Below are 21,213 nucleotides of genomic sequence, written 5' to 3'. Positions count from 1 at the left end.
ATGGACAGTGAGCAGATGTGACATGTCCCACTTGCAGGTCTGAAAACCTCCGCAGTGCGTGTTAATGCGCTTTCCCTCTTCCTGACGTGGAGTGTGATGTGCACTGGCCTAGCTCTGACCACAGCGATGAGGGCCCATACAGCACGGGGGAGAGACAAGGCAGAGGGAGAGCGCGGGCCGAGACGGCAATGACACCACCGAAAGGCAAAACCGTTAGGGACGCAGGGAGGGAAGACGCTGGCCATAAGGAGGGTAAGGGAGTTATTTGAGGTGGTGGCAAGATGTGATGTTCTGACTGCGATGGTGGTTACACAACTATATTTGTCAATATCAGAGAACTGGTCACATAGATCCAACACCGAGGTGCTGAAGCGAGCTAATATGAGCAGTTTGCATGCAGTTCTTAGCGAGAGACGCCTCAGGTGGCTTGGCCATGTCAAAAGAATGGATGCAGGCCGTATCCCCAAAGACCTCCTCTACGGTGAGCTAGCAGAAGGCAAGAGGATGAGAGGGCGCCCAAAACTGCGGTTCAAAGACATCTGCAAAAAGGACATGACACAATGCTCCATCAATCTCAACACATGGGAAATTCAAGCAGACGACCGCCTAGCCTGGAGGCTCGCGGTCAGGCAAGGTACGTCACGCGCAGAGGCTGCGCGCAACGAGGAGGCGGCCCAGAAAAGATCGAGGCGGAAGCAGCGTCAACAGCAGCAACAACAGCCATCTGCCTTCACCTGTAACAAGTGCGGCAGGGATTGTCACTCCCGAGTCGGACACAGCCATTCTCGGTGGTGCAGATAGACTCTCAAGAAGCTACGCCATCGTCTCTCGAGACGGACGGCTGCTGACGGTCACATAGATATGTTGAATTTTACTGTGTGTAAATTAAACCTCAATATACCTGACTTCAGAAAAAAAAAAAGAATAACCCATTGGCAAAGAGGCCTCCCTTTTTCTAGAGTTTCTGAATTTTATATAATTATGACAATCAATCTTTTATGATACTAAGATTTTGAGTCATGGTAATGTCATCTTCACTCCGAGGACATAAAGGAACTCTTCTATGGATTTGTTCCTAGAATTTTAATGGTTTTGTTTGTTGCATTTAAAATTTTGACCCTTTAGGAGTTTATCCTGGATGAGGTACAGACCTACCTTTTTCTTTGTTTTTCTAAAAAAGTTTCATTTATTTATTTTTAGAGAGAGGGGAAGGGAGGGAGAGAAACATCAATGTGTGGTTCTGTCTTGCGCATCCCCAACTGGGGAACTGGCCTCGCAACCCAGGCATGTGCCCTGACTGGGAATTGAACCAGCAACCCTTTGGTTCACAGGCCAGAGCTCAATCCACTGACCCACACCAGCCACAGTCCTTTTTCTTTTCATAGAGAGCTACCCAGTTGTTCCAATACCATTTATTTAATTTAATAAGTCCAACCTTATCCCTGATTATGGTTGTAACCATGATCATATACTAATTTGGAAGATCAATTTTAAGTCTTAGCAATTTATTTTAACTTTTTGCTCAAAAAACAATATATATATATTAAAAAGTCATGTGACATTCCTTAAAATACCTTTTTTATCTGTTGTAGAATTAATATATGTTTGAAAAAAATTAGTATTTACTGAGTAAAATATAGATGAACAAATGTTGGAAAATGAAATAGCCCTAATTCTGCCATTTACCAATGTTAATATTTTTATGTGTATATGATATATATGCACACACACACGGTGTTGAATAAGTTACTATAATAACCGTAATGGAACATTTGACTCTTGAACAACATGGGTGTGAAATGCATGGGTCCACTTATATGTGGATTATATGCAAAACAAAAATCATCATAAGCAAAGTCAAAATACAAATAAAGAAAAAATATTTGAAACTCATCATCACAAAAGATTCTTTTCCCTAATATATAAAGGGCTCCATAAAACTAATAAGACAAAGACCAGCAATAGAAAAATGCACCAAGAACATCAACATATTGTTCAGAACGACAACAACAGAATACAAATAGTCATTAAAATACATTAAAAAGTACCCTGACAAGTGTAGCTCAGTGGGTTGTGTTGTTCCACAAAGCGCCGGTTCAATTCCTAGTCAGGACATATGCCTGGGTCGTAGGCCCAGTCTGCACACGGTTGGGGTGAGTGCAAGAGGCAACCGATCAGTGTTTCTCTCCCTTTCCCCTACCTTCCCCTCTCTCTAAGAATAAATAAAATAAAATAAAATAATGAAACATTAAGTAGTATTTTGTTTCACTCATAAGAAAAATACAAAATGAAGCTATTAGGTTGAACAATATGAAATTACTGATGGTTGGCCATTTCTGACCTACATAAACTGCAGTTTCATGTGGTTCAACCTAATGCAATGAAAATCTATCAGATTGGCAAGAGTCCAAAAGCTGAGTAACACGCCGTACGCAGAAGGCTGTGGGGAAATGCTGTCACACGGCACTGCCGGAAGGGCCAAACTGTGCCGGCTCTACAAAGGGCAGTCTGGCCAAACTGATCAAAATTTCTACGTCTGTCAATTTATCCTACAGATATACCTATACACATATAAACTAATGAATGTGTGAGATGAAGATACATACATATAATATATATTATACATATATAATATGCTACCTTTCATAAGCGGGGATAGGGATGTGACATTTACAACACACACATATACACATATTGTCCATATTTGCTTGTATCTGCAGAAAAGAAACACTAGGAGGAGACATGGGAAACTGATACAAGTGGTTACTCTGAGGAAGGGAAAGAGGAAGGTAGGAGTCAAATTTCTCAGGGTATACCTTGTTCATGGCATTGGTAGTTAAAAATCAGAATAAAAAGCAAATAGAAAAGTTAAAAAGTAACAGTGCAGGTATTTGGAAAAACCATTAAAACAACTCATTCACCACAATCTTAAATAATCAACGTTACTACAATATATAATTTATATACTTACAAAGATTTTTACCACTACCAACAAAATAAATTTTAAAAACATGAACCTAAATTCTCTCACTGGGCTGATTATTTTCCATTTGCCTCTGGATCCTTTCTCTGCTCTTCTCTGCACTCTGTCACTTTGTGGGCTCTTCTGACTCTGGCTTCCGGTTGGGTTTGGTGAATGGAGGCACTGGCTGGAAGTCAGGGGTCAGGAGAGAGATAGGCTGGAGTATTTCTCCTGTTCCAGCAGCCACTGTGTGCCCCCACTCCACCTCCCAACCCCCCTTATAAGCACACCTGCTGCCCTAGCTCTTACTAAGCTTCAGGAACACTGCTTGCTCCTTTGGGGTGGGGGATGGGTGTGAGTAATAATTTGCCACTATTGCTAGTCCTGTGTGCCCCCACATCTCTGGTCGGCCCCCTCCTCCCTGCTAATGCCTCTGTAAGTTACCCAGCTGAGAATGCCATCTATTTTATGGTGGAAACCTGGCTGATATGTTCAGTCATCTGTTTCTTAAACAAATCACTCAAAATTCATTCTTTTCTCATTTCTATATCCCAAGACCAGTTTATTTCTGGACTATTTCACACACACGTTTGCTCCCATGTATCTTTACTACATTTTCTAGGTTCACAAGTTTTCTTCCTTTGTCTTCCTTTAAATAAGCCTCTTACATCCTTTCTGCATAGTCATAAGTTAACCCATGAACTCACCCCAATATCCTTCACCAGAAATACTTTTAGCAGCTGTACTCACATCTATGCAGACATTCATTCAGCAAACACTGTGTGAGACTTAAATACTGAGATTATAATGGTGTGTAAAAAACAGACAAGATCCTTACATACTCATGGGAGGTTAAGCTTCTGCGGGGAGAAAGAGATAATAATTTGACCATACGAAAAAATGTGCAATTACAACTGTGCAAATGCTATAAAAGCAAGATGCAAGAGAGCACAAGTCTCTGGTTTGAGGATTGGAAAGGGCTTCTTCGAGGAAGTGTGTTTGAGCGGAGACCGGAAGGGCAGGCGAGCACTGACCAAGCAGAGAGGGGAGAGACAGCGCAGGAGTTTCTGGTTCCTTTTTCCAACAGGAACGTGCTCTCCTCCCTCGAAACTTTCTGAGCTTTACCTAGTAGTTAGGTGATATGGGAAACAATGTCTTTGTTTCGGCCCAACTTTCATTCAATATCCTCCCACTTCCAGACCTTCAATTCCATGTAAGATTGCACGTAATTTTCCCTACCTCTCATGACACAGTGCAGAATAGCCTTGTCCCCTCCTTTCAAAGTATTGTAAACTGTATTCTAATGACTTGTTCCTAAGGAGAAAATTCATTTTGTACTTGCTACGTTGATGTGTTTAGTACTAAAAACTTCAAGGGTAAATATGAAATGAACCTTAAAAATATACAATCAGAAAATTATACGAAGTGTATTTTATTTTTTCCTAAGTGAATTTTTTCTACTTGTTTGTAGTGAGCAGCTTATTCTTCAATTCTGACCAGTAAAAAAAAAGGGGGTGGGGCCAATTAGCGTGATCCGCTGGAGAAACATAACCAAAAACTTCCCCTAACTTTTCCAGGTTGCCAACATCCAGCACGATTTGCAAAACTGCTAGTCCTATCTCTGGAAGAACATTTTTCTCACCCATTTATATTGCACAGGATGAAGCAAACATTTTTAAGATTTCAGCTTTTCAAATGCTCGTGATAAAAAGGGTGTTTTCAAGCCCTTGTCTGCACTTAACCTGCCAGCCAACATGGGAAACCATTAGCTCAGGCTGCTACAATTAACTAAGGGCTGCTTCCTGAAAGGCTCACACAATTCCCAGCTACTTATCATGCAAACAACCTGGGAGACTCATTTTCCTTGCAATGCAGTAGGAGGGGTAAATTACTGAGATAAGTAGATTATTGGGGAAAAAGTCACACTCAGAGGCCTTATGAAATGATTAAACCCTGGGAAATTCATCCCCTGAAGTCCCTGGCCCCTGAGAGCACACATTCAGTGCTGACTCCTGGGTAATCTACAATGAAGAACCTTCTTTGGAAGCAATAAATACTCCGACTCTGCCCAGTTATCATCTAACACTTCAGACCAGTGGGTTCTTCAGATTCACTCTCTATGAAGGAAATTAAAGAAAACGGGGGTGGGGTGGGGGGCGGTTATCAAAGTTTTAAGATTTTAAAAATTTTCTAAAATAGGAATACAAACACTAAAGCCAATAAAATGATTACTCTACAAAAACAGGCTTACTGACTTCCTTGTATTAACTTCAAAAACTGTATCAAGAGAAACCATTTCACATTTGATTAATAGCCATGTTCAAGTCTATTGTGACAAAATATCTCTTCTCTGTAAGAAGTACTTCCTTATAGCATATATTAGTCAATGACCAAGTTGACTATTATTAGTCAAGCTGATGAACAGCCTGAAATAATGTTTCTGAAAAAATATATATGGAAAAGTAATGTAAGTAAATTTAACCATGACCTGGAGACAGAAAATGAACTTTTATTTTCTGGCAAGAGGGAGGAACCAACCAGACAACCAGGGGCCCTGACAATCAACACCAAATACAGGAACTGCAAGGAGGAGCCTGTGAGCATCCACGTGAACTTCAAGCGCCAAGCGCCCAGCACCCAGCACCCAGCACCCAGCGACTGAACTGTGAGCAGCTGGTATAAACAAGCACACATTCCCGGTGAGTAGGACCTTGGCAACCGGAGATACTCCGAGGCAGGGTAGTGCAGGGCACCCACTCGTCACTACTCTTGGAAATAGTCAAGGGACTATCAACTCTTTAAGTCAAGGTTGAAATACTTAATTTAATGGAGTGAAATACTTCCGCTTCTTATAAGCAGAGTAGTCCCTGACTCTCAGGCACTTAGGCTTCCTCCTACCTGTCTGATAAAGCAGAAAACTGCAGAGATTCTGCCTGAGCGTGAGCAGCAAGGAGGCTGGAGGCAGGGTGGCTTCGGTGAAAGGGTAGTGACTCCTTTTTTCTGAAGGGCAGGTGGGCATTGCGGGGTACAATGTAGCCTGCTCCTCTGTCTCAATATGACACCTTCAGTACACATAATTCATCACAATTCTTAAAGCTGCTCTGTGTGTGTACAACAGGTACGTGCTTGTTTTGGGAGGAAAGTGTGATATGGGATTAACTTTTAGGGTTGGGGGTGTTTGGAGGTCCTGGGTGGTGGGCCCCGCTGATCTCTTCCCATTCCATTTATGACACCGCTACCCCCATTGTCACAGATGAAATACCGGAAGCTTGAGCAGTTGGGAACTTTTGCCCCAGGCCTCAGTGCTGAGCTGGGGTTCAGATCTACGTTGTCTGGTCTTTGAACTGCAGGTCTAACACCGCACTAGACTGGAAGACAGCAGCGGGAAAAGCACCAGCGGACAGCCCACACTGCCATGCTTCATTTATGAGAGCGGGCTTCACTGGACATAGCAGAACTGATATTTGTAGGGTAATACAGAAAATCCGTCACCCTTGATATTCAAAAGTTGCTGAACACATTTATCAACAACAGCACAACGCTGTATTTCACCAAGAGAATTGGGACTCAGATCAGAGTGTACAGCAAGGAAATAACATGGGAGATAAAAAGGAAATTTTCTCATTAAAAAATGGCAGCTATATTAATGGAGTACTGCTTTTCGAAACCACAATCTGAGATTGTAACGGTGAGATATTAATCATATTTATGGTTAAGCAGAAAAAATGTTTTTAATATCTATGTAAAGATGCACAGATATCTCGGCATCTTTTAAAACAGACAAAGGAAATGCAAATAGAGCACAGCAGTTAAGAACAAAGACAGTTTGAGCCCTGGCTGCTATGGCTCACTGGGTTGAGCATCGGCTGTGAGCCAAGTGTCGCTGGTTCGATTCCCAGTCAGGGAACAGGCCTGGGTTGTGGGCCAGGTCCCCAGTTGGGGGTGTGAGAGAGGCAACCACACATTGATGTTTCCCTCTCTTTCTTCCCCTCTTCCCCTCACTCTGAAAGTAAATAAATAAAATCTAAAAAAAATAAAATAATAAAAGCTAACAATAGAAAACATATTAAAAAAAAAAAAGAACACAGTTTGACTCCCAGCTCAAACACTCACTAGCTGTGCGGTCTTGGGCAAATCACTTCGCCTTTCTGTTCTCCCAACTCTTCATCTGTACAATGTTAACATTAAATGCCCCTATCTCGTTGGTTTGCTGTGAGGATTCAATGAGTTAATATATTAAAGTGCTTGGAACAATGCCTGGTACATGGTGAGTACCCTGTAAGTATAGCTAATACTATATTCTCATTACTGACTGTGTGGGCGCAGGGGGTGTGGCATCAGCATGGCACCCGTTACAGGTTACCATCAGAGCCAGAAATGCACAGGCAGGTCCACAGTGAAGAAACTGCATGCTGCTGGGCGTGTCACTGAAATGAATACCCGCCGGGTTGGGGCTTAGGGGGATGAAAGCAGGACTAATGTAAGGGGAACAGAGATGGATTATGAGCCCAACGGTCACTCTCAGGTTAAGAAGCAGGTCTGAGTGGAGTGGGAAAGTGGAATGACACATGGGTGGGGTCACAGAGGAACTTGAGAAGCGACACAGTCCCAAATGCACGAACTCCAGGAGGTAGCCATGGAGATGGAGAGATGACGTACCTATAGCGTTGGATAGATCATCATCCCCGAGCACGACAGCCCAAGATGGGCGACAGGTAACTGAACTGACTGTCAAAATTCTCAAGAAACATGGCTGGATGACTGGAATGTCAAAATATTGTATCAGCGGGCGTTTCTGATATTGATAACAACACCCACTGTTCGTAGTTTGGGCAAAGGGGAATTATTTTTGTAAAGGGTACTGGGAGCTTAACAAAACCTTTCGGACACCCAGAAAACCAGATCTGGGGGACGCATAAGCAGGACCGATGGAGCCAGCCACCAGGGACAACCGTGCGCCGCCGCTGCGGCCGCCTGCCCCATGCCACGCAGGACCGTAAGGACGGGGCTGGACTCTTTGCCGAGCTCCCACAGAGAACTGGACACTCCCAGCCACCATCGCACCCGAAGACCTCCTCTCCCTGTGCGTCCTCACACCTCGCAGTGGCGACCTCTATCTCTAAGTCTTCTAAGGCAGAAGCCAGGCCACACGTGGGTTCCTTGCGGCAAGGAGTCTGAGGAATGTACCTCTTAACTTTCCAGTCTCTGCAGTTCAGGGAGGAAAGGGAGGAGGGAGCTGAAGTGGGTGGTGAGGCAGCCCATCAAAACTCTCACCCTGGAGAGTGCGACTCAGTTGGCTGGGTGTCGTCCTGGAACTGAAAGGTGGTGGGTTTGATCCTAGCAGGGGTACATACAGGAAGGCAACCGATAGATGTTTCGTTCTCATGTTAATGTTTCTCTCCCTCCCTTCCTCTCTCTAAGAGCAATGAAAAAAAATATCCTTGGGTGAGGATTTAAAAAAAAAAAACAACAACCAAGAAGACCCTCTGCCGTCTCCAGCACTGGCAGTGATCAGAATGGGAAGGAGACGCTGACACGGTATGACTTCCCCTAGGGGACAGCAGGAGGACAGGGTGCCAAGAGCGGAAGGGGAAACTAAGCTGTAGTTTCATGGTTGTGAGACAGTAAAGCCATGAAGAATAAAGACCCCCAATCGGACAGGCGCTCTAAGAGGAAATCTGTGCTTCAGTGGAGCCAGTGCCAGAAGCGATGTTCGAGGAAAAGGGACTTGCGTCGTAACGACACATGAATGAGCATCTCTGAAGTTCCGGGTCCCGCTGAGATGAGTTTCTCCCTGTGCCCGGGGCTCACGCAGGCAGCACTCTCTCCTCGCCATTCCCCTCACCCACGTCCTCTCACGCAAGGAGCCTGTTCTAACTTCCCTTACCCCCAACACACCTGCAGGAAGGAGCTACTCCCTTTACTTGACCCCCTCATACACTTTACCTGTATTACTCTTATACCATTTAGCTCATTTTGCCTTGTCTTTAAGTTATTTTCCTTGTTTAGTAAGACAGAAATACTAGACAAGATAAATGAATATATTATAGCTGAGCACTGAGGGTGGAGGCTGAAAAATTCTGCAAGTGGAACTTGCTAACTGAAGACGTGCTAGTTTCCTGTCATTGAAAAATGCGTGCGTATTCCACGTAGCGGTTTTTAAGAAGTACAACAATTCCATAACTTAATAAAGCTTTCCTGCATGCAAAAAAAAAGTTATTTAGATTTATCTCTTCTTCTTGTGGCAGGGTACATATCTGATGGAGTGCTGTGTTCTTCTCAGCTCCTAGTGCAGTTCCTTGCCCTCTAAAAATCTTTGATGAACAAAGAATGAATGAGTTATCACATGCCCTTCACCGTATTATTTGCCAATTTCCAATTTCTGTGAGACCAAGTAGCCAGCCGCTCTGTTTGAGGTTCAGTCTAACCAAAATGCCAGACCTCTAAAAATGCCCACAATTCTGGCTCTTACTCTCCCTATCTTATGGGTTCTCATGAAATGAGGAGATTGGGAATGTACGAGTATATCTTTCACGTCTCTATACATCCTATAACGCCTATTGTAGTACACACTCAAAGATTACTTGTTGACTGATCTAAGTCCCAGATGTGGACAGGCCCTAAACTTTGTCTTACTAAGGATGTCTACTAAGATTTTGATATGATATTGTACATCTGGAGAGACAAATAGCAGTGGCAGATATTAGATCATGTTTACTCCGGAAAAGATGTGGTTTAAGAGGGATAAAGAGGATGAGAGGCAAAAGAGAGGGGTAGCTCTGCCACAATGAAGAGAACTGGAGAGGAACCATCAGTGAAAGAGAGATCACCACAAGCTTCTGGAAGACAGAAGACTAACGGGACAGGGCTGACCACTCAAGCCAAGGAAGAAGCTGTGGCTTAGAAGACACAAGAGGAGCCATAACTGAAGAGAGTGCCAACTTGCCAAACAATTGCTGAGAGGCTCCGGATGAGAGGACAGACAGGGCAGTGAGAAATGGAGAGAAAAACAGATTCATTTAATATCTTTATATGGATCCTTCCACTGACCAGGTGACAAAACCACCAGGCAGTCAAGTGGTTACACCTGCATGAAAAGCTGGAGTGAGGAGAGCTTCTGGTGTGGGTCCCGCTGTCCTTGAGTAGAGTCCCTTGCTATTTGACAAAGGGCGGGGGGTGGGGGGGGCTGGTGGTGGTGCAGGGGGAGATGGACCCAACAACCTGGCTGCGAGACCCATTGGTCAACCGTATGCACCCACTCACACAGAGCTTCCCATCAGCTTTTCTACTTCCAGATTTGTACATATGAACTCATCCCCAAGATTCACCAAGCATTTAAAGCAAAGCCCATAGCATGGCATAGAAAGCACAGATGCACAAATAGAAAAACTGACCCTAAAGGATACAGAGATAATTCTGATAACAGAAGAGAACTAACTGAAAAACGAAAAACATGCCCAAAATCTCTAGGTAGTATTTTCGAAGAGACTTGGGAAAAATACCATGCCCGTAAAAACAAAGACAGAATCCAATAAAAAAAGGAACAACCAAGAATAAGAAAGAGCTGTTACAAATTGAAAGACACACACCCAGACGCGTTGTTTTGACATTTGAAAACAGCAATGATAAAAGACCCTAGAGAGAGCAGGACAACCAGCTTACAAGCGGGAAATTCTGTGTCATGCGTGATAAAGAGTGATTTTAAAAGGAGTGATATTAAGAAGGACAAGAAGATTTTTGTTCAACAGCGAGCCCAGTGCCATACTGTGGAAAAGGGAGGCAAGCACAGGACTGGGCCAAGGCTCCATGCTCTATCTGGGTGAAAGACAGGCCAGGCCCCTGGATTTTCTTACACAGACACCAACAAGACCGAAGGCATCACCGGGGGAGAGGCTGCACCGGAGGTGTATTAGGAGAATCCCAAGCAGTACAGTACATCCCTGGAAGAGAAATGATCTTTACTGGCACCAGGAAAAGTGCAGAAAGGGCAGACTTGACATCCTACCTCAAGGGAGCTACTAATGAGTAATAGTTGACCAATGCCTTATTTATTACAAAAGAGCAATGTCTCGTGGCTTGTTTTTTATGTGCAGCATATTTAAATTGATCTCATACACCAGAATTCAGACCACGAATGCTGATAGAACATTTATTCTGGGCAGTCCTGATTTAAGTAAGACTGGCTTGTGGTTAAATGAATATGATCAGCGTCTTGAACTTTGATGGCAATTTCAATTCAGCAAGTGCTATCACTGTTTCCCCTTCTAAAAATATATTGGACTTGATTCATAATGTTCATCTTCCCACAGAGATGGTGAATGCCATCTCAAAACCTGTAGGAGATTGGTTTTACATTTAAATGTTTGATTAATTAATTAATGTTTAGAGAGAGGGGAAGGGAGGGAGAACAAGAGGGAGGGAAACATCAACGTGAGAAAGAAACATCGATCGGCCGCCTCTCATACACACCCCGACTGGGGACCGAACCCACAACCCAAGCATGTGCCCTGACCCGGAATTGAACCGGCACCCTTTCACTTTGTGGGATGATGCCCAACCCACTGAGCCACACCAGTCAGGGCTTGGTTTTATATTTAGATTAATACACCTGGTTATAGTAATATGTTTAAATACTGAGAAAATCCCTTCACTGTCTTTTAGAACAGCAAGATTTGTTTGTGTTTCAAGTTTTGTTCATCGGCCTGTTAAAGGCGAGGGCTGAAGACAAGCTGGTAGTGTGCACTTTATCCTTTTGGTCCTAACTATGCCATTTCAGTTAAAATTCCCTATATCTAAACTGTTGCCCTTTACTTAATGAAAGGCATTTTAGTGTGGTTTATGTATAATATCAGATAAAGAGTATTTAACACTTCTCACATTTTATAGATGATCTATAAGGTCAGATACTTTTAAAATTCAGCATGACAAGATATAGTAGAAAACTCTGCTGGTGACTTCTTTACATCAGACTAAGTTATAACTCAGAATTGTCTTGACCTGCTACAAAAACACAGCTGTACGATTACTGTGCACATATGACTGGTAATGGTGTTTCTGCCAACTCACTAGAAGGATTAATGTACAGGAAAACAGATCATCAACACAAAATTGTAAATTATGTGATCATAAAGCTTAAGATAATTAAAAACAAAGTCACAGATCAAAAAGAAAGAAAGAAAGAAAGGAGTAAAAAAAGGAAGAAAGATGCTAGAAGCTTCCAAAGTGGAAAAACAACATGACAATGACAGGATAAATAAAAACAGGTCATAAACAAAGGACCAAGAATGAGACTGACAGGGACTTCTCATCAGCAACACTGGCTATTAGTAGACATTAAAGAAAATTCTGAAAAATTTACAATTTAGAATTCTATACCTGGCCCAGGTATCGACTGAGCATGAGGATAGAATAAAATACTTCTACGTGTGAGAATTCATATAGCATGCATAGTACATTGCCCCCCTTTTTTTTAGAAAGTTGAGGGTACTGTTCAGCAAAATAAGGGTTAACATTTTGAGAAGAGAGACATGAGATCAGAGACACAGTATGATAAGTAGGGAGGATTACAACAAACAGAAATGACAAAACGTGGACAAGCCCAGAAGAAAACAAAAACAACCTAGTTTAGACTGGAGGAGAAGGGGGGTGTAGAAGGGAAAAACTCCAGGAAAACACACAAGCAACAAGAGGCAAACAATGAACAAATGAAAAGATAAACAAATAAAAACTGTGAGGGATTAGCTGATAAATTTTCCCATGTGGAAATTATTGTGAGGCATTTTAAAGAGATGTTGACATACTGGGAAGAATGACTCACAAGCGCATTGTAAACTGAACAAAAGACCAAAAGGAGTTATCAAGATCTGGAAAATCAAAAAGTGACACAAAACAGAAAATAAAATAGTGCCATACCATTTGCTTCAGCAATAAAGAATATTTAATCCCACCTGGGTGGGAACAGGAAACCAAGGGCTTGAGCATTTAGATTTCCAGGAAATAAAAGGGGATTCAGTTTAGAAAAACATCAAGACAGAGTAAAGGCAAGGAAGGTAAGAAGAAAAGAAAGGCAACTATAAATCCCAAGAAATATAAAAGGCAGTATAAATTTCTTCTGGTATAAGTAAGAAGCTATTTAGAAAAGCAAATTAGAACAGAAGGTGGTGGGTTTCTAGGAGAATGAAATGGATTAAAAAAAAACAGAGTTAGAAGCTGGGAGATATGGGGCTATGATGAAAAAGATGCATGCTGCCTCTCCTAACAAGAAAGAAGGGAAAACAATCAGAAGAATTACAAATAAAACAATAAAACCAGCAGACTAAATGTGGAGTGGTTTTAAACCAAGGATGGAATGTAAGATAAGAGAACAGATTTATATGAACATCCTCCTTGGACTCACGCCGGGATTATGACAGAATTCATAGTACATGTCTTGGCTTTTCAGTGCACTGATCTTCATACAGATGTAATACTATAAAAGCTATCTATTGACTTTTAACTTGGAATCAACCTAAAACCACAGTATAGAAATCTTCTTTGTGGTCAAAATGGAATGCCAATTGCCAACAGCTGATAGATGTGAAGGGCAAGGGATGAGAAGAGGCGGAAGAAAGGTGAGTAAGCAGAATGCCCATGACCAATGGGCAGGACAGAGAGGCTTAAGCATACTGCTTAAAGTTACAATAGTGACAGAGGAATAAAAACAATGATGTGGTCAAGAGGCGAGGCATGTGTGGAGTAGGAGTGAAATCCTATATATCAGATCAGGAGATCAATAGGTAATGTCTAAAGTTGACACATGAAAAATGGTGTGTATAAATGCATGACTTAGTAATATGCAAGTAATCACCAGAAGGAGGAAAAGCAAAAATGGTTATAAGCGGTGGGCTCTGGGGATCAGGAGGGAAGGGGCTGGGGACTGGTAGATTTAAAAAACAAAAACAGGCTGTGTACATGCATTATTTAATTCTTTTAAAAGTAAATATTTACTCTGGGACCTGAATATTTTGGCTCATGACTGCTAAGAAGTTAACCTTTGACACGTACTACTGGATACACTTATTTTTCCTAGTGTGCTTTCTCTCTGATTACCTAGCTGCTGGCGAGCAGCGCACCCAGATGGTGCCCCACAGGGCATGATGAAAGGGATGTAGGAAGTATAACTGGCGTTAGGGTCCCCGTAGGGAATCTCTACTACAGTCCTGAAAGAGGAAGATCTGCCCCAGGCCTCCTGCCGGAGTAACCCTGCTCTTACCAGACTTCCACGCTCCTCTGGACAGAATGAGTAAAATGTCTTATATTTTCCCTTTGAAAGCACTAGGAACAGCTCAAGGATTTGCACAGCAGAATGAAAGAGGAGCTGTCACTTAGTTCCTTAGGACTCACAGCTTGAAAGGAAAGAGGAGGCCCCCAGGGGGCCTGGGGACCGTGCCTGGCAGGGGAGACTGAGCACGTCCCCAGCCCAGGGGGTGGGACCACAGCTCTTAAAGCCACAGATCTCCTCCGTAGGCACACAGACCCTCTCAGCAGGAATTCATTCACACCAGTCACCCTTGGAGACTGCTATTTATGCTAAAGAAATTTATCCCATTCCATTGTATGTTTCTTGTCCAGAGTTCTCTTGGATCCCTTGTTTAAGACCTTAGTCCTATATTGTGAGCAGTGGAATGGACAGGCCATTGAAGAGGGCAGAGATGGCTAATGATGGGTCTGTTAGCCTTGCAGTCAGTCTTTCCTTTGTGAACCAAACCCAATTTGGGTGCACTTGCTTAAAAGAAAGAAAGAAAGGAAGGAAGAAAGAAAAGGAAAAGAAAAGATAAAGCGACCTCCCATTCTAGGTTGAAGAAATGTTAGTTGTGTTCCATTCTTTTTACTTGGGGTGGGGGGAGGAGCAACACTGGAAGAAAATGTGTAATATTTACAATCCATCCTTTTGGCTGAAATACATTATCCAATGATTTCAGAAGCAGGTGTAAATACTCTGCTGTAGCTCCTTAAGATTGGAAGGATATTAAAAAACTGGGGGCCTCTTCATCATTAGAGAGATGCTAATTTTTATCTTGCAAAAAGTAAGGGGAAGCCCCTTCTGAAATGTTTTCTTTTGAGGCAGAATTTAAACATAGGCTACTGCTTTCATGAATTCTCTGAGCCAAATCCTTATAAATCCTTTGAGTTGACAGATCAATTATTCCTTCTAACAGTTAATGAACTAATAACCCTTGGAAATTTCTCCTTCCCTGGGTTTAAAATAGAAAAAAAAATACTTTAGAGGGAAAAAAATCAATGAAAGACTACAAAGCAATAAAAAACAATTAAATTCATTATAGCTTTTTAAAAAGAGCTATATTTTGTTTGAAAGCTATGATTTTAAAATTAAAAACATCAAATAACCTTGTATTTTATAAACATCATAAATATTCCTAAAATATGCCTTAATCTCATCTTGTGTCCTGCCAAAGGAAGGGAACTGAGAAAGGGCAGAACAAAGAAAAGGAGAAAGAGACAGACACCGGAGGGGACAGGAGCGAGAACGGTGGGGTCCCTAAGCGCCTGCTCTGCACAAGGCTTTCGGGTGGGACCAGATGAGGGGAAAGGGCACAGACGGACAGCACCGGGGAAAAAGGGAGACAGCAGAGAAAGGGAAGAGACTGTTACTGCAGGATTCACCAGACGAGGACTGTGCAGGGCGGAAGCCCGTACTAAGTAAGCACTTTGCTAACAGGGGGGCACTGGGGACAGTGGCGGTGGGAGCTGGCTACAGCACAGGCTGGGCATTCAAGGGGTTGTACGGAAGCACGCCCCTCACTGAACCATGCAGCGTTACCCAAGGTGAGCTATGTAATTTGTGGGGCCGTGTGACAAATGCTAAGGAGAGTCCCTTGTTCAGAAATTGTTAAGAATATCAAGAGGGCAACAGCAGAGCATCAGAGCGAGCGTGGGGGCCCCTGTTCGACTGCTCAAGACGCAAGGTGGATGCCAAGGGCTACAGCAGGTGACAGAAAGGGAGCTGGGAGAACGGGAATGCACAGGGCACTGGAGTGAGCTCCGGTTCCAAGGACGGAATGGTGTCTTCTGGGTGAGCAGGCACTGCAGGGCACAGAGGCTTCGACCCTAGGTTATGGGAGAAGGTCAAGGACTTTAATAGCTGAGAAAACTGAAGCACTGGGAAGCTGAGCGAATGACTTGCTCCAGGTTCTGTGGCATTCCACACACACACACACAATTGTACCGTGTGCACAAGGACACACAGGAGTCTGTTTGTTTTTCATTGAGGAGCTGGAGTGTGGTGACAGTTCAGCCACAGGCTGGCGAGCTCCGCTTTCCTTCCTTCCTGCAGTGCACATAGAGCCTTACTTTAAACTGGGCGAGTAGCCTTTCCTACAACATTAAATCTCCGGCGGATGATGCCCCAGGAGCATTGTACACATTCCAGGGCACGCATGCCACACAGGTCGCCACCCTGTAAGTTCCCGAGCGGTACGACAGGGTATGTACAAAGGGGACCTCAGGAGTCAGAAGACCTGGGCTGAGGGCAGAGCGCCAGTGTCACCTAGCCTCATCTGTGCTGACTGTAACATGGGGACAATTATAATCACACCTCAAGTTGTGGGAGGGAAATAACGCAGCTCACCTAGGGTAACTCTACATGGTTCAGTGAGGGGAGTCCAGGAAGATGTCCATCTTTGGCAAATAACTCCCAGGGAAGCTGGGAGTTTGCAGTGGACACAGTTTTTCAGCTGCTCAACATCGGAACCCATTTCTCACTTTTGAGCCCTGGTAGGAGGCAGGGCCAAAAGGGGCAGAGGTCGGCATCTCCCTGTCTCCTGGCCAGCTAGTTCGTAGCCAGTCAGCTGCTAGGACTTTGGAGCACGGAGAATTCATTTTGGCGTTGGTGGCAGTAACATCAATTCTCCAGGGATATCAGTGGCAGCCCCTCGAGCTACAGGAGTTCTGGCAATGAGACCCTCCACCAGGTGGCCTGGTTTTGTTGGGGGGCGGGGGCTGTGGTTATGGTTCTAGTCACCGTTGGTTTCTCCCCATGTTCTAGCCTGATTCTTCAGCTTCTCAATGATTTATTCTCAAACTACTCAATATCCTTTAAAAATTACTGTTTAATCCTTCAAGGATATGTTTATTGATGTTAGATAGGGGGGAAGGGTGAGCGGGGGAAGAGAGAGAGAAGGACATCGATTGGCTGCCTCCCACACATGCCCTGACCAGGAATCCAACCTGCAACCTTCTGGTGTATCGGACAACGTTCCAACCAACTGAGCCACCAGGCCAGGGCTCAATATCCTTTTAATAAATTCCTTTTGCACTTAAGTAGAGATGGCTTTTGTTGCTTATAGCCGAGAGCTTTCTCTGGTCTAAAGCTTAAGTCCCCCGGCAGAACTCGTTGGAGCACAAGCTCCAGGAGTGTTGGGGCATGCCCACACAGAAGGGCCCTGGGGCGTCGTGTGGGCCACAGGCTTCTAGAAGTAGGAATCCTCCCAGAATAATTCAGCATCTAAATAATATTCAGATGAAGTAGATCCTGATAACTAGAGGGTACGCTAAGCAGAAAGCCTTATCATAGGTGACAATCTTAAGGGCGTGGCTGCTCCCTGTTACATCTTTCCAGGTGAGTGGTCATCTTAGTACTTGGGAGGATACCCCTACCTGTCATCAGATTGTCAAGGATGAAGTTCAGGGAAATTCCACATCAGTCATGGCCAGCAGGTGGAATGCCATTCACTCGGACAATGCCATTAAGATGGGACACCTACCAGAGCACAATGGGGTTAAAGTGCTCTGGGATCCTGAACACCAGGGGCCACCCAGCACGGGTCCCACACAAGTACCACTGTCGGACAGAAAACCACAAGTGTTGGACGTGGTGATGGCGCCTCTGGCATCGGGGCTGAGGATGCGCCAGGAAATTATTATTTTTTTTCCTTTGACAGGCATGTTCCTTCGATGGCAACATTCTACGTTTTGCCAAGGGCTGGGAGAGGAGGTGAAAAGAAGGGCTCCGACAAGCTCATTTTCCAGCGCTTGAACCAAACTCCCAACTTAAACAAAATCACTTGATTGGTGGCATTACAGCTGTGTTTCTACAGTGCCATCTGGCAGGCTGGGTGACTTTCCAGTCACTGGGGAATGACGTCGGTTCCATTAGCCTGTGACAGCGGGAAGACCCAATTATGAAGGGCCTTCCTAGGAGGCCCAAGGTGCAACCCACCCAACTTTGTCTGAGTAGCCGAGGCGTGAGCAGGGGCAGAAGGGCTGCAGGGACAGAAGTGGAATGGTTAGGGGGTAGAGCCACTTTGAGTCCCAGAAGGCCACTCAGACAGTCGCAAAGTGCGTCTCAGGCAGGGCACTTAATGCAGAAGCAATGAGCCGGCTCCCTCCCCTCACTGCCAAGCGAATGGCACCTGGAGACAGTCGGCCACCGGCGGCCAGGTACCACAGGTCCGGGGCGCAGAGACGGAGAAGGAGGCAGTTATCATTGATCTGGGATCTGAACCGGATCGCGTTACGTCAGTGAGGTGCAGGGGAGCAAACGCGCTCAGAGGGTCCAGGCGAATGAGGGCCTGGACTGGGGTTCCCAGGAGCAGCAGACCCGACAGGGGGCTGCGCCTGTGCAGAGGACGCGGCAGGTCACAGCCGGGAGGAACGCGGGGTTGCGGGCCCGGCCCCCGAGTGAGGAGGGGGGCAGAGGTACCCCGGGAGGTCCGGACGGCTTCAAAGGGAAACACAGCGGGGTGTGCAGGGAGAGAGAAGCAGGAGGACTGAGGGGGGGCGGGGAGCCCTCCGCGGCCTTTCCAGCCCGGGGAAAGTACTCATACCAGGGCTTTATTTGAATCTATCACCTCTTATTAGTGTCTTTTGAAATGCGAATTAGCTGATTAACCACTGCTCACAGCCTTCCCACTGCTCTTTATTCTCCAGCATTCAGCAACTTTGTTCTAAATAGGGTAGGCCACAGTAGCCCACCAGGGGGAAATTATTCTCAAGGTTACAAGAACAGTGACCAGGCAAACTCACTCCCTGGCTGGGTGCAAGGAAGCTGGGGGTGAGCCTGCGCCCGAAGCCAGGCTCTAGCCGCCCCTGGGGACTTGCAAGGCCCTCCTAGGACACTGTTTGCCGCCCGGGTGAGCCCTCCAGCCCGTCACGGCGGCCGGTGAACAGGGCTCTGGAGAAGGGATGCACTCTGTCTACCCCACTGCTCCTGTGCTTACTGCGTTCGTTTTTAAGAGCTTCGTTATTTCTAGGTCCCTAAGGAATGTCTCTGCACCTTGCTTTAGCTCTCTGCTTGGGCCGTGGGCTCACGTTTAGGAACAACAAGGGACGACCTCTGGCAGAGCCGGGCCCGCACTCGCTCCTGCCTCCAGTTTGGCAACACGACACAAAGGCGGTCCGGCATGTATACACTTTCCAGGCCGGGCCCCTATTCAGAGGGGGCTGCAGCTTGCGCGTAATGGGCCCCCTACAGACAAAGCCAGCAAGTTTCTTAATTAAGTCTAAGTGAAAGACAGATCCCGCTTACATCTTCAGAGAACCTTCCTTCAGAACTTCAAAAACACCCTAGACTGCCTATCAAATCTAGGCAAGAATAACTCCTGAGCAATTTTTTTTTCTTTTTTAAATATAGAAAGCCAAGCCTCAGGCGCCAACTCTTCAGCCCTCTCTCACTTTCCCTGCAATTTTAGCCGTGCCTCTGGTTTATAAAACAGGAAACAAAGGGACTTCTTGTGTGTCACAGGGGCGCTCAGAGGGGCTGCATTTCATCCCGGCCTCCCCCAAAGCACTGGCTGTGCAAAGAGCTCTTGAACTGGGTTCGGCTCATTAACATCACCATAAGGTATCACAGGGTGTGCCGAGACCCAGCGCCCGCACATACATCGCGTAAGGACAAACCCTAGTATGGAATTATATTAAAAATTAATTATCAGCTAATTGCCTGTTCAAAAATGTGGCTTTTTCGCCACCCCCCACCTCTGCCCCACTTTTATCCCCTAGCCCCAGTGATGCTCTCTCAGACAGACCCTTCTGTTTTCTGGGCTTTGCTGCGATAATGTTCTTTGCAGACAGAAAGCAATTATTCTGTAGCAGTAAGTCACCAGGAGTATGAGCTGCTTTAATTTCCCCCCTTTTAGCAGCTGCCTGGGGTGGGTGGTGAGGCGGCTGCAATAACGAAGCTGGAATGAGTACTAGAGCGGCGCCGAGCCCCGGTGTCCTGCAGGGAAAACGATGCTCAAAAATAAAAATTGCCTTTGTCGCAAGAAGCTAATCAATGAGTTAGACGGCTCCAAAAGTGCACTTTCCGCCCCGAATTTGCATCGCCAACGCTGCTTTCCCCAATGACTCCCGTGCACCTGACTAGCGTGTAAAAATGTCACCTTGCTGTTAGAGTGCTAAACACGCCCCGTTTTTCCTCACTGTTCTCTCCTCCCTGCCCCCTTTTGCCTTTTCCCTTCTGCAATTCTTTGCTTTCTCATTAGAAGTGCCCAGCAACGTCTGGCAGACAAAAGACACTACAAACAGTGTATGGAAAGGGAAAAAAATTAAAAAGGAGAAAAGTGCAGAGGAATTCTCAGTCACTGTTCTCTAGAATACATTAATATCTGAAACTGTTGGCACAGCCTAAAATCCTTGGGCGGCTAACAATGCGAGCAATGATTCGAAGTCTGGGATCTTCAAATAAACCCGGCGCTGTCATGGCCACCAGGAAGGAGAATAATGGCGATATTAGCTGACCTTCATTTTGTTGTTTCTTCAGACCTGACTGCTGGACCTCTGTTTGCTTGTTACTAGGATTTCTTGGCTGAAAAATGTTTTAGCATTTCCCAGGCAATACAAGAGCCAGTTTATTAGGCAAATAAACTAGACCTTAAGCAGTCTTTTCTGCTTCATAATGGGAACTGGGTGAATTGGAATGAGGGTTGAGCTGGCATCAGGAAGAATGACTAAGAATTCGAGGTCTCACCATTTTTCCTTCGTCCAAAGCACCAATGGAATGAGGGCAGAGTTTACAAATTCCCAAACCAGTGTGCCGGCTTTGGTTAACTTAACCAACGCCATCCATGTCGTAAGGAGGAGAAGGCTCGCACAAGGAAGGAACAAAAATAGCAGCTTTCTTCCTCTAGATCTTCAGTGACATTTCACTTATCCCAAGTTTATGAGTAACCAGAGACTATGTTATAACACATTCAAGTGGAAATAATGGTATTGTATTTCATGCCTGTGTGCTAATTACCTAAACGCACTTCGGT

The 21,213-nt window shown here is 44.9% G+C and overlaps 1 protein-coding gene and 1 pseudogene across 2 annotated transcripts in view; one reads left to right on the top strand and one right to left on the bottom strand.

Moving 5' to 3' along the window:
- STX8 (syntaxin 8) overlaps positions 1 to 21,213 on the bottom strand; it is a 237,052-nt gene that overhangs the window by 40,096 nt on the left and 175,743 nt on the right. The gene's annotated exons all lie outside the window — the stretch shown is intronic.
- On the top strand, positions 10,585 to 10,991 carry LOC149997596 (cytochrome c pseudogene; annotated as a pseudogene).

This window comes from Furipterus horrens, unplaced genomic scaffold (genome assembly GCF_987537825.1).
Source record: "Furipterus horrens unplaced genomic scaffold, mFurHor1.1.pri manual_scaffold_11, whole genome shotgun sequence".
Taxonomy (NCBI): domain Eukaryota; kingdom Metazoa; phylum Chordata; class Mammalia; order Chiroptera; family Furipteridae; genus Furipterus; species Furipterus horrens.
This window is presented reverse-complemented; position numbering and strand designations above follow the sequence as displayed.